General features: G+C 44.9%; 1 protein-coding gene and 1 pseudogene across 5 annotated transcripts in view; one reads left to right on the plus strand and one right to left on the minus strand.

Moving 5' to 3' along the window:
• ABHD6 (abhydrolase domain containing 6, acylglycerol lipase) overlaps nucleotides 1–2,120 on the minus strand; it is a 43,980-nt gene extending 41,860 nt beyond the window's left edge. For 2 of the 5 annotated variants that reach the window (XM_074344606.1, XM_074344607.1), the window contains exon 1: nucleotides 1,966–2,120. The gene's annotated coding sequence lies outside the window, so the exon portion shown is untranslated. Of the gene's footprint in view, nucleotides 1–1,653; nucleotides 1,920–1,965 lie in introns of those variants that run through there. The other 3 variants (XM_074344608.1, XM_074344609.1, XM_045505410.2) reach the window with 3 other exon arrangements.
• Nucleotides 1,748–13,046, plus strand: LOC105079564 (elongin-B pseudogene; annotated as a pseudogene).
• Nucleotides 13,047–13,278: the final 232 nt, after the last annotated feature.

Below are 13,278 nucleotides of genomic sequence, written 5' to 3' on the forward strand. Positions count from 1 at the left end.
CCAATTCCCTGTTATTTAAGAATGTTCTAATATTATAATCAATCACTGTAAAGAATAAATAATCACTGCTTTCTCACTATATAAGCTGCTTTATAACACTATATCTCTGAGCTTCTTTCCATTGTTTTAGTTTGAGTGCTCCTGGTTTTGTCTTGTTTGTGTGTGCACAATAAACACTTATTAATTACCACTTTGGTGATACATTGGTTTTACTTCTGTTATTTCTTAACTTCTAACAATTTAGACACAAGAGCGTCCATGGAGGTTATTCCCAGAGGAGGGGACAGCCTAAGGAAAGTCAGCAGTAGGAAGAATGGGTTCTAGCCTGGATTATAGCAAAGGAAGCAGAGAAGGAAGGGCGAGGTCAGGATGTAGAGCTGGAGGGGACAGGGTCTCCAGTGGCCCTGGCTGAAGGGCTGGGGTAGCATCAGAGAACCCAGGAAATATCCATTAGCCATCCCAGCACCTGTTTTGCACCCTAGCCCTGGCACTTTCAGGCTGTGTGGCCTCAAGTAAGTCCCATCTCCTTGTTGGGCATCAGTATCCTTGAGGAGGGCACCAAGGATCTCTTGCTGGTCTGAAAACCTAATTTTAGAAAAATAAATTGATACTAGGAACAAAGTTTATTAATTTCTCCAACTTCTAACTTCCTATATTATAAAAATATTATTGATAAGAATTTATTCATTACAATTGGGTAAAAATAAGTCCAGTGGTTCAGAATGGGGGCTTTGAAGTCAGACTCACTGCCCACAGTGAAGACCTAGGAGGGGACCACTTCTGGACCCCTCACATTCCTCCTCTAAGAAATGCACACAGCGGTGGTACCTACCTCATGGGGCGGTTGGGAGGAGTAAGGCAGGTAATTTTTTTAATGTGCTCAGGGCAGGGTATGGCACCCAGTATTTGTTTATCCTATGTCAGCTATTATTGATAATAAACTATTTTTAACTCCCAGCCAGGTAGAGTCAGCCATTAGGGATTTCTCAGCCATAATAAGGGAGACAAATGATGGTCTCTGGTCTCGGTTGAGACCTTTTCCTGACCACTCAGCCCTGGGGCCATAAAAAGGGCTCAAATATTTGCCTGGAGGCACAGCCTTTCCACACACCTGGCACCCCTTTCCTCCCTCGCTACCTCACTCGGTCAACTTGGCCTCCTCCACTCATCTGTGGATTTAGGGGTGGAAATCCTGCACGTGCTTTGCCCTGCAGCCGGCGTTACACAATCCGCATTTCCAAGACTGCCAAGAAGCCCGCGGAAGCGAAGGCGGGGGATGCCGGGGTTACCGGCTGGCACCAGGCTGTCAGGGTGGTGGGGCCAACATCCTGACTCTCGGGTTAGCTGGATGAGGGGGAGTAAGGGTAAGGGAATTGGGGCAGGCTGGGAAAAGGGGGGGTTCGGGTGAAAGGCTGCTGTGGATAGCTGTTGGCTGAGAGAGGTCTTGAGGGGTGCGGATGCCTGGGGCGGGACGGGGGCAGGTAACAGAGGCTGGGAGGGCGAGCTGCAGCCCTTCCCCAGGAAGTGGGAGGAACGGGGGTGCAGGAGCCTCCAAACCATCAGGCACTGGGAGGGGAGCATAAGGGCTACCGCCGGCGCAAGCAGTGGGAAGGCCAAGTAGAAAGAGAGTTCAGGTCCCCGATCTGTCCTCACCTTGTCCGCTGGCTTAGGTCGGCAGGCAGCCCGCGGCCCCGGGAAGTAGGGGGAACCAAGGATTCGATAATGTCAAACCTTTCCAGGCGCCAAAAGGGAGCGCAAAGGGGCTGACGCCGGGATAGGGGAACGGAGTAGAAAGGGAGGTGCAGGTCTCCGACCCTTCTTCACCCCTTCACCCCTAGCGCCGCTTGGAGGAAGGCCAGGCAGCACGGACTCAGGAAGTGGAAGGTAGGTCAGCGGAACATTGGGGGAACTCATGGATACCTCCTTCTAGATGCACACCCCCTACTCCGCCCCACCGGCGCTCACCTGACCTCAGTCCGCCTGGGACCTGCCGATCGATCCACACGCGGATCCTCGTCCTCTGGCCCCGACTCTGGTGCAGCAGCTGCGCGCGCGCCCGCGCCGCTCTCGGCTCCCGGGCCAGCACTTGGGGACGCCTTAAAGGCGCGGCGGGCCGGCCTGCGTCCTCCGACAGAAAAGCCAGCCCCGCCCGCACCCGGCCCTTAGCGCTGCTCACCTGCCGCGGCGTTTTTCCTACGGGGCTCGGGGGCGAGAACCTCCAGCTCCTCGGCGCCCCCGCCCGCTTATAGCGTTAAACCCGGAGGGTTAAGGTAGCGTCCCACACAACCCGACGCCAGCAACCTGTCTCCAAGCATCCGAGAACCAAGGCCGAAGCATGAGCGCCTACTGTGTTCCGGGTTCAGTGCCAAGTGCGGGAAGGATGTGGGCAGAACCCAATCGCCCGGGCCCCCTTGCCCCAAAAGCGCTCACCTGAGGCATGGGGTAGGGATTGGAACCCAAGGGGCCACACACAGTTTCACAATGCGACGCCAGGATTCGTCGGGGCATTATTTCATTTACTAAATACCTACTATGTGTCTGGTGCTACTGGGCAAGGCACCCGCCGATGGCTCAAGCTGCATCTCTGCCTCCAACAGGTTCGGAGGGACAGAGAGTTTCACGGGAAAGCCATGCAACCCTACTTTACATGGATTGTCTCATCTGATACTATCTGGGCTTCAGTATCCTGAGTGGGCTTGGCTTCATTTCTTGTAACTCTTCTGAGGTGAGGAATCTGCCCTGTAAAGGACGGAACTGGGAATTCCAACCCAGGATAGTCTAGCGCCAAAACTCCTGGGGGAAAACTGGCCATTTTATAAGGCTTAACCACTGGTTAAATTCCCAGTATGGCCATTTCCTCCTTTTAAGGGCAATTAAACCTCACTAGGGGAAAAAATAGGGAAGGGGAATGAGTTATCACCCATTAAATTCAAATGTTGTTTTCTGTCTAGCTTATCTGCCACAAAGCCTAGGTTTTTTAACATCAGGCCTCAGTCTTCCACTCCAGCCTCATCTCCTAGCATTCCAAGGGCACCGGGGCTGATCTCTACCAACTTAGCCTTTGCCAAGAAGGCTCATCCTTTTCTGCTTGGCCTGGTTACTCCTTCCTCTTTTTCATACTTTAATTCAAATGTTACTTCCTCCAGGAAGCCTCCCATGAGTCCCCTTTGAGCCCACATGGTACTGAGGGCTTCTTCCATCAAAGTATTTATTCATTCATTTCACAAATATTCCCTGAGCACTTACTATGTGCTGAGCACTGTGTGTGTGTGTGTGTGTGTGTGTGTGTGTGTGTGTGTGTGTGTGTGTGTGTGTGTGTGTGTGTGTGTTGGCAAGTGTTTTCCTGCTGCTCTGAGTCCCTGGTTTATCTGCTTCTTGCTCCAGTCCTAGGTGGGACCAGTACCCAGCAAGACTCTCTTGGCCATTTAAATCCACCACAAATGCAGCCTCAGGCCTGCCAAGCCCTGAAGGCTGGGTAAGCCTGGCTGAGCTCGGCAGGTCTTGGGTTTTAAGGATGGGATGTGGATGAGAAGCTCTAGAGATGTGGCAAAGGCCACTGGTGAAATATGCCTTTGTCAGGGCTGCTGGAATCCATCCAGAGTTTGGGACAATCTCTCTTCTGGGGCTGGAACATCTTCCTCAAAGATGTTGGCTACCTCATCACTCAGATTTCAAGAGCTGCATGTAACTTGCTTCATGGATTTGTTCTCAGAGATTTGAGGACAATTTACTCAAAGGCCATGTTACCTTCTCTGGCCTTATCGCTCCTTATTGCCGAACACTTTCCAAGCTAGCAGTCCTCCAACACCCCCAGAGCAGGCCCAGAGAGGCAGCAAAGATTAAGACTGACCTGCTTTTTAATCCCCACTTGCCACTTATTGGCAATCTCAGGCCCAGGGAGCATTCACCAAACAATGTTAAGGAGGTTGAATGAATATATAAGGGAATGAAAAGCTTGGATAATTTCCTGGAAGGCCCCACACTGAAGCCATACAATAGGCTTTGCCTGGTGTATTTGAACATTTGAAAACACTTGTCTTTAAATATTTTTTTCCTCCCCAAAACCTTAAAAATGAGTAATTCATCTTTTCTCCTAACTCATAACTTGTGGCCCCAGGGACCTCCTAAAGTCTGGGGTTTTTAAATCCAAAGAGGCTCTTTTCCCAGAGTTGTATATTTAGATAACACTGAATTGAGCCACAGGTGGGAGTCACCTTCTCTGTGACTCTTCTCCACCTGGTGACTGACAGGAGAGAAACTTTAATTAGCTTACATTTCACAATGAAGCTAAGGAGGCAGGAGGAGAGGAGGGGACTCACCTGTGACCCCTCCCCAAGTCAGCAATGCCTCTGAGCACTGTCACCGAGAAATCAGCCGTGGGTGGGAAGCTGAGGAGTAGTCCCACAGGGGCCACCCACATTCCTAATGGCACCTTCAGTCATGCCAAGCAGAAACCCCTTATCACCTGACACGTCTCACCCTAGCATTAGGAAAGAGTTCTGAAACCTCTCCTCTGCCAGCAGATACAGCAAAGGGCCCCAGGCTTCAACCTGATATGTAGTCTGTGGACAGTCAGAGCTGAGTGCTGCCGATGGTTCCCACTGTTTAATGCACACATATTACCTACTGGGCACTGGCCATCACCTCACTTAGTCCTCACAACCATCCTGTGAAATGTGCTAACCCACTTTACAGATGGGAGCACTGAGGCACAGAGGGGTTGGGTTAACTGACTCACTCAAGATCCCACAGCCAGTGGTGCGGCTAGCAGTGAAAGGAATTCATTCATTCATTCATTCATTCATTCGTTCATCAAACATTACCTAGAACCTACTACATGTGAGCTACTCTGGGTGAACACTTCTTGCTCCCAAGGACTTGAGTCTATTAATAATACAAAAATATTAGAAATTATTCAGTTAGGGATCATGCACAAACTATGATGAAATCATGAGTAACAACAAGTACAAAGACCAAGTACCAGTGCTACATGGTTGAGACTGAAATGTACAGTACATGCAAATATAAGTAGGATTAAAAACTGAAAAACATAAGATACCTTGTGTATACAGATGCCAGCTGGGCAGCATCCTTGGGCCAACGAGCCATCTGCACAATCCATTCTTCAAAAATTTACTGCATGGCAACTCTGAGCCAACCACTGGGCCCCCTTGCCCAATATGCTATTCAGATTTCATCACCTCGAAGCAGCCTTTCTAATTACCTATGAAAAATTAATTGTTTCATCATCCATACCCTGTAGCACATTGTACATGATGCTATATTTACTCATTTCAGTGACTCTAGACTCCACTGAGTTGTGAACTGCTTTTCTATCTCCATCTCCCCAGGGGCCAGCATGATAAGTGGCACAGAGCAGACAAATATTAATTAGCTACCATGTATTGAGCTTTATCCGTGTGTCTCACTTTGTACTCAGTGCTTTACATCTATTATCTCATTGAATCCTCTCAACAACTCTATGAGGTGGGGATAATTATCAGCCCCATTTTACAGATAAGGAAATTGAGGCTCGAAGAGGTTAACCTACCCAAGGTCACTCAGCTAATAAGTGATACTGCCAGAATTCAAACCAAGTTGTGTATATCTGAACACAAAATCTATGTTCTAACCACTAAGATGACTGCCACCATAACTAGAAAGGAATTAATGGTGAAAGAAATGGCAAAGTCTCATTTTTAAAGAGCTTATATCTAGAAATTGGTGAAATATTAACATTTTTAGGCAAAAAATCTTCTTTCCAAATAATTCAAATACTGGTTATACATTTATTCGTGAATTAAATAACTGTCAAGCACCTGTTCATGCATAGGACCCAAATTGTGGGAGATACAGATATAAGATATATTTTGACTTATATACCTGAAAAAAAGAACATTGATGCAAGAGTTAAGAAATAAAAATTATATCATGAGACAACAAGTGAACATATGTCAAAATGTATTATATGATCATGGCAAGAAGGACTCAATAACCAGGAGATTCTGAAACTATTGATTCATTTGTTGAAAATGCAGGTTAAGCACAGTCCTAGACCAGAGAGGCTCCTAGATGGGAAGGAAAGGGGAGTCTTTGAGAGAGCAGTGTGACTGCTATAGGTGAGCAAAATTTGCCACCCCAAGGGTGTCTCTTTGGCATGAGGATTAATTTAAGCTTTTAAGAAACAGAAGACTCAGGAAATCTTACTCAACCTCCACCTTCCCTTCCTAAAGAATTTAGAAAAAGGGGCTGTTCCCAGGATAGAGTTATCACCAAAGATATCTGCAAAGAATAAGGACCAAGGGTGGTGAGGGAAACTCTGCAGGGCCTAGAGATCTGAGTCCATTCTGTGTCCCACTGTCTCTGCACAGCCCAGCAAACATTTATTTATCAAACATTTGCTTTTCCAGCTTGTGAATTGCCTTCCTCCTTTAGGAAGTCCCAAACCACTACTCCCAACATCCTCTTTTGTCTTTTGCTGAAGGTGGTATTTAAGGTGAGGGTTTCAGCCATTTTGGCAGATTACTCAGTTTCCCTGGGTCGCTCCTGGGTGTACATGTCATGAAACTTCTGTTTGATTTTCTCCTGTTAATCTGCCTTATGTCAATTTAATTCTTAGGCCAGCCAAAAGAACTCAGAAGGGTGGAGGAAATTTCTTCCCGCCCAACACTGCACAAGTAGCACTCCGACTGGCCCAGATTTTCTAAGCATCTGTGTATAAGTTAGAAGGTGATGGGAATTTTCCAAAAGATTAACCTGAATTTTTAATTCAGAATGATTGAGACTGAAAAGCTAAAGACAGAAAAAGGTGAATGTAAATTCAGACTTGTATCAAGAAAATGAAAAAAAAAAAAAAGGAACTGAGCATATGTAATGCTAACAGATGCTGAAGGGAAAGCAAAATCACCAGGTTCCCTTCTACTTCATCTTCAACAAGGAAAAAAGAGCTTCTATTTGGTCAGGTTAGAGGGAAATCAAATCCAGGACAGGGAGAAAAGATATGGAAAGAACACCCAACGACTTAAAAATTAGTCCAAGTTACCAGATCAAAAGAAATTATTGCCCAGGATACCAAAAGGATACTTGGATATAATCTCAGAAATATATTCAGTGATCTTTGAGAAGTCATGCCAGAAGTCTCTAATTAGAGTAAGGGTCCCATTTCAAATAGGGAGAAAGACTGAAAGAAATCTAGAGACCAAGAGACATGGTGTCGATTTTCTAGCAAAGTTCTGCACATGATTATTAAACTAAAACAAATGACTACCAAGAGCTCATAATCACACCAAAGGAAGGATTTTTTAAGTAGATCTTAACTGTACACAGAACTTTGACTATAAGTGGGCTTGGGACAAAACATTTTATTATCTGCTTATGGGCAAGATGAAGCAATCTAGACTGCATAACATCACACACAGCTCAGTGGATTCATAGAAGGTTAAACAACAGTGGCCTGACTTTCTTTAATCTGACAATATCAACTGGAAGCAATTTTCTAATGGAAGTACTCCAGTTCTCTGTCTTTGATGTTCAAAAAAAAAATTAAGATAAACAGAAATCAAGATTTGTCATCAAATTTTAAATCAAACAAAGCTAGGAAGCAAATCAGGGTTCAGAACTGTTTCAGTGATCTGGAATATGTCAAAAACACGGTGAATGAAATTTAACAGTTCCATATTTAGGCTTTCCAAATTCAAATGGCATCTCAACATATGGTGGACCAGATATTCTGGAGCACCTTTCTTCTCAAAACACCTCTATCCTGGATAAAACAGACTTTGTCATGGGTTGCTTGGCTGAAAATGTGTTAAAATAAGAGCAGGGGGAAGTAAGCGGTAAATATGTGAAATGCCTGGATGTCCCAAGACCAGGGTTGTGCACAGCAGACCCATAAACAATATTGGGAGACTAAACCTTAGCCAGCTTGAAGTTGAAGAAGCTGCACCCGAGAGCCCCATATTTATCAGGATCCTCGAATGGCTAGAGCAGCCGAATACGGTGATTTGGAAGACATATCTAAAGAAATTACTCCGAATGTAGCACAGGGTGATATGACATGCAAAATATGAAAAAAGATATTATAGAACACGCAGGATAGACTGAGAAGGTCTAAAAATCCATTTAATCAGCATCAAAGGAGAACAGGGAGGAGAGGCCAAATTTGAAGTAGTAATAGCTGAGAATTTCCAGAACAGAAAAGACATACACAGATGTTGGAAGAAGTATAACAGATCTAAAGCAGGATGAATAATAGGAAATCCACACCAAGAAACATGGTAGTGAAACTGCAGAATACTAGAAACAAAAGATCTTAAAAGTAGCTAAATATAAAAAGGACAGATTACTCACAAAAGAAGGAATTAGACAGTTAGGCAGATTTTTCAATGGCAACACTGGAAATTAAAAGAAGAATAATGTCTTCAAAGACCTGAGAATTGGATAGTTACCATTTCAAGAATGAGGAAGAAATACAGATTTTTAAAAAGTGAATTTACAACTGGAAGACTTGACTAACTGAACTTATAAGGTATACTTCAGAAAGAAGAAACATGATCCAATTAAATGAAGTGAAAAGTGAAATTAAGTGAAATGAAAAGAGGAATAGTGAGTAAAGAAATTGGTAAATACAGTGAATCTAAGCAAAACTGTCACTAGAAAACAACAGCGATAACAACAATAATAATATATAGTTTGTAGGTTTAGAACAAGGTCAGAACTAAAATGTTGAGCAACAATAAATTACAAAAGAGGTGATTGGTGTTCAAGTGTCCTAATGCCTTTGCATTTGTGTGAGAAGTGAATTAGAATATTAACTTTGGCCTTTGTTAAATAAGTGTGGTAAAATGTCAATGGTATTCACTAAAACAATATAAATATGACATATATATACACACACATACATATCTTCCAAAATTCTTGAATGGGGAAAATGACATAAGCCAATAAAAACAAAAAACCCACCAATCAACTCAAAAGCAGTATAGTAAAAAAGTGAAACTCCCCCCAAAAAAGTAAAAATAAGTCTAGATATACTAATAATCACACTAAATGTAAATTGACTAAATTCATCAGTTAAAAGTCAGAAGTTGTCAAACTGAATATTAAAAAATCTCAGAGGCAAAGACACAGGACATTTGGAAAGGCTGAATGTAAAAGTGTGGAAAACGATACACCTGACAAACACTACCCAAAAGGAAGCTAGCATAGATAAATTAATACTAGGTAACACAGACTAACAAAAAACATTATTAAGAATGAAGAGGATCACTACATAATGATAAAAAGTTCAATTCACCAGTAAAATATGTCAGTTCTAAACTATAGAAACTTGAGTCTTACAATTACTAAAGAAATTGATAAAATTTTTAATCAAAGAAAAACGTTAAAATAAAATAAAAAAGAAAAAAGTTAAGTCCAGATGGTCTGAGAAGCACGTCTAAACTTTCAAGGAACAGATCATTCTACTTTCTCACAAGCTCCTCTGGAAAACAGAGAGGATATATCCCCAATTCACCCTGCAACGCTAATCTAAATTTGATATCAAAACAAGGTCAATCCAATATTACTCATAAATCCCTAAAAACAGAAACCTAAAAATCCTAAGTAAAATGAAGCTCAGCTCTGCCACTCATCAGCTGTCTCTAAAAACCTGAGTTTCTTCATGTAGGGATAGGGGATGATGATGAACTGATAATGGTACCCACCTCATAGGACTACAGAGAAGATCAAGCGAACCCAAGCATTTACTGGGCTTGCCCTGTCCACAGAACTGTCTTTGAATAGGCAAAGGCCAGTCGTGGAAAAGAGAATATGAAGGACCCAAATGTAGGCCAGGAATCAATGGGTGAAGGTTGCCAGCAGGTGTGTGCATGTGCGTGCATGTGTGTGTGTATATGTGCGCACGTGTGCATGTAGGGCAGAGCTCTTCTTTTAAGAAAACTCATTTCTCCAAGGCATCTTGCTGGATGCCTCACAGGTTTCATTTTAGCATCCATATTACCCATATCATTGTACCAAGACCTCTCCCCCTGTGCTGTCTCTGGTGTCTCTCCTGGGGCCTTTAACCTCTTAAAACATGAATATTTTAATGAAACTTTCAAAGATGGTGCATCTGATTATGCCATCCAAATCATGATGCTTCCAAAGCATTGAGCATCCTTTCTTCTCATGTTGTCTCTTCTCTGAGCTGCTGAGGTCATGCAGGGAGCCAGGTCACACAACTATATGGATGGATCATAGTCTGGTCACCCTTCAAGCAGTGGTTCTAGTGCCCAAGTTGGGGTTTTGGGGATTGGGAGTACTGCGCCCAATGGAGCCATAAGCAGGAGAAACCAAGCAGCACACAAGTGGCTGGGAACAAGCCAAAGGGCCAAAATGGGACAGACACTAGGGATGGGGCAGGCAAAGCCAGGAGGAGAAGGCAGTTGTGGGGAACAGACTGTCATCCATTCTTCAGTGCTAGTTCTCAAATGGATTGTTCTCATTTAAATCCATGGGGTGATCAGATGGCAAACAGTGGCCAATGGGCATGTCTTCACTGCCTACTCTGTCCTGAGCATTGTGCTTTTCATGCATTATCCCATTTGTTTTCATATTCACAGCAGCAGTGAGTGTGAGTATTATTACTTCCACCATATAACAGAGGAGGAAACAGGGCTTAGGAGTTAGGTAACTTGCCCAAGGTCATGTAGCTAGCGATCGCTGGGGTAGACACTTGTCTCCTGAATCCACGCTCTTAACTGCTGTGTCACTTGATGCTCCATGGTACCTCCCAGGACCCTGTAAAATACTCACATTTCACAGACTGCCATGGAGACTACCCAGAGTCCAGAATGACAGAATGGGCATTGGGGGCAGTTCAGGAAATTTCTACGGAGGGTCTTTCCCTTAAGAAGTGCACCTGATTTCTCTTCCCATAAGCCACTTGAGGTGACCTCTGAAAACGGTTCACTATTCACTTGACCCAGAAAATGCCACAAAATCATGCAAATCAATAGGTTTAAATCTTTGTGTTCACTTTAAGAACTCTCATGAAACTGTCCAGGTCATTAAGGGTGTGCATATCTCCCAATCCACCAAGTATCTAAAGGATGTCACTTTACAGAAGCAACGTGTGCCATTCTGTCTTCAGAATGGTGCAGCTGCGAGGTGTACCCTGGCCAAAAACAGGGGCTGGGTGTAGGGTTGATGGCCCAAAAAGAGTGGTGAATCTGCACTGCACATGCTTAAAAATACAGAGAGTAATGCTGAATGTTAGGGTTTAGACATAGATTCTCTGGTCACTGAACACATCCAGGTGAGCAAAGCCCTCAAAATGTGGTGATGGACTTTGAGAGCTCATAGTTGGACTAACCCACGTGTGTGCTCTCTCCACTGAGCCCACTGAGATGATCCTCACTGAAAAGGAGCAGAGTGTTCTCAGATCAGGAGAGGAGACACAGAAGAAAAAGATATCCCAGAAGAAACTGAAGAAACAAAAACTTATGGCCTGGGAATAATTTCAGCATAAAATAAATGCTAGTAAAAGTACAAAAAAAGAGAAATGCACTTCATTTTAGTGACAGCAGCTCCCCATCATCGTGGCACGTGAGATCACAGCCTGGTTGAGTGTGACTGGGTCTCCGTGGAAACACAACTTCCACTGACTTCTGCCTCCAGAGGAGTCAGCTTCCAATCTCTGGGAATTAATATCAAATATAGTTTCTTTTAATTTGAATGCTCTCTATTCTCCAATAGGGAATAAAGAGCAGTAACTTACAGGTATTCAGAGAGACATTGTCCTCTCTTGAGTTTCAGGGAGATTTTCAGATATAGTTTTGAGCCTTTATCTGCACCACATTTACATGTGAGACCTCCAAGGCAGTGCAGAGTAATGGCTGGGAACACAGATTGCTCTGGAAGGCGGACTCCCATTTACTGAATATACACTTGTGACAAGTTTCTTACTCTCTGAGTCCCAGTTTACACCTCTACAAAATAGGGGTAATAAAGTACTTACTTCATAAATGTGTTCTCAGTGTTACTAAATTCTGAACAAAGGAAGTATTGGCTATTATTACTCCTCTCCCCTCTACCCATTCCCCTCCTGCTGCCCCTGTTCCCAGCATGAGGGTGACCAATTCATCCTGATTGTCTTGGGGCTTTTCCTGTCTTTACACTGAACACCCTCACCCCCTCCTCAGTCTTGGGCAAACCAGGATGGTTGACCACCCTCCCTGACGCTTCAGTCAGAGGAGTCATAATAGTCCAGATAAAATGGTGGCCAGTGGGGCTCAAGAAGGTTTGAGTCGGCCGTGATGGTGAGCGGGCGCGGGGAGAGGGGCGCTGGGCCGAGGCCGGGAGTGGTGGGCCGCGTTGGTGGGGAGCTTGGGCGCCAAGCTCACGCCGGCCTGCCGCCCCCAGGACGTGTTTCTCATGATCCGGCACCACAAAACCACCATCTTCACTGACGCCAAGGAGTTGAGCACCATGTTCAAGCTGAAGCGCATCGTCGAGGGCATCCTCAAGCGGCCGCCGGACGAGCAGCAGCTGTACAAGGACAACCAGCTTTTGGACGACAGCAAGACATTGGGTGAGTGTGGCTTCACCAGCCAGATGGCACGGCCTCAGGCCCCAACCACTGTGGGGCTAGCCTTCCAGGCAGATGATGCCTCTGAGGCCCTGCGCATTGAGCCCTTCTCTACCCTCCCTGAGCTACCGGACGTGGTGAAGCCACAGGACTCAAGAAGCAGAGCCAATGAACAAGCTGTGCAGTGAATGGGCCGCTGCAGCGTTCCCCTTCTCCCCTAATAAAAAGAGATTTGGGTGTCTGCCTCGTTGCTGCCTCTTTCTGCACACCCTCACTGGGGTGGGGGCCCAATTTAGCCCACTTCAGCCCACTCCTCAGGCTTACCAGGCTGGCCTTCTGGACAAGCTCTCTGGATCCAGCTATCGTATCCCTTAGGCCAGCCTTCAGAGTGGTCCCCTCCCAGCATGCTGGTTACCAGCTAGAAAGCCAGTGTCGGTTTGGGAGAGGGTTCTGTGGGGGATCCATGGGGGATCCACAGCCTAGAGCCACCCCAAGTGGCTCCTCCCCAATAAACAGTCTATAGACCCCCTCCCTCTCAAAAAAAAGAAGGTTTGAGTCCAAGATTCACATTGGTAATTCAAAAATCATGACAGTTTTGTAACAAGATGTAGAATGCTAGCTCAGAGGCACCAAAAACTCACTGAAACCAATGGTAAATCCAATAAACTAATTTTGAGTCCTCCAGGGCAGAAGCTGTCTTATCATCTTTG

This window comes from Camelus bactrianus, chromosome 17, assembly GCF_048773025.1.
Source record: "Camelus bactrianus isolate YW-2024 breed Bactrian camel chromosome 17, ASM4877302v1, whole genome shotgun sequence".
Taxonomy (NCBI): domain Eukaryota; kingdom Metazoa; phylum Chordata; class Mammalia; order Artiodactyla; family Camelidae; genus Camelus; species Camelus bactrianus.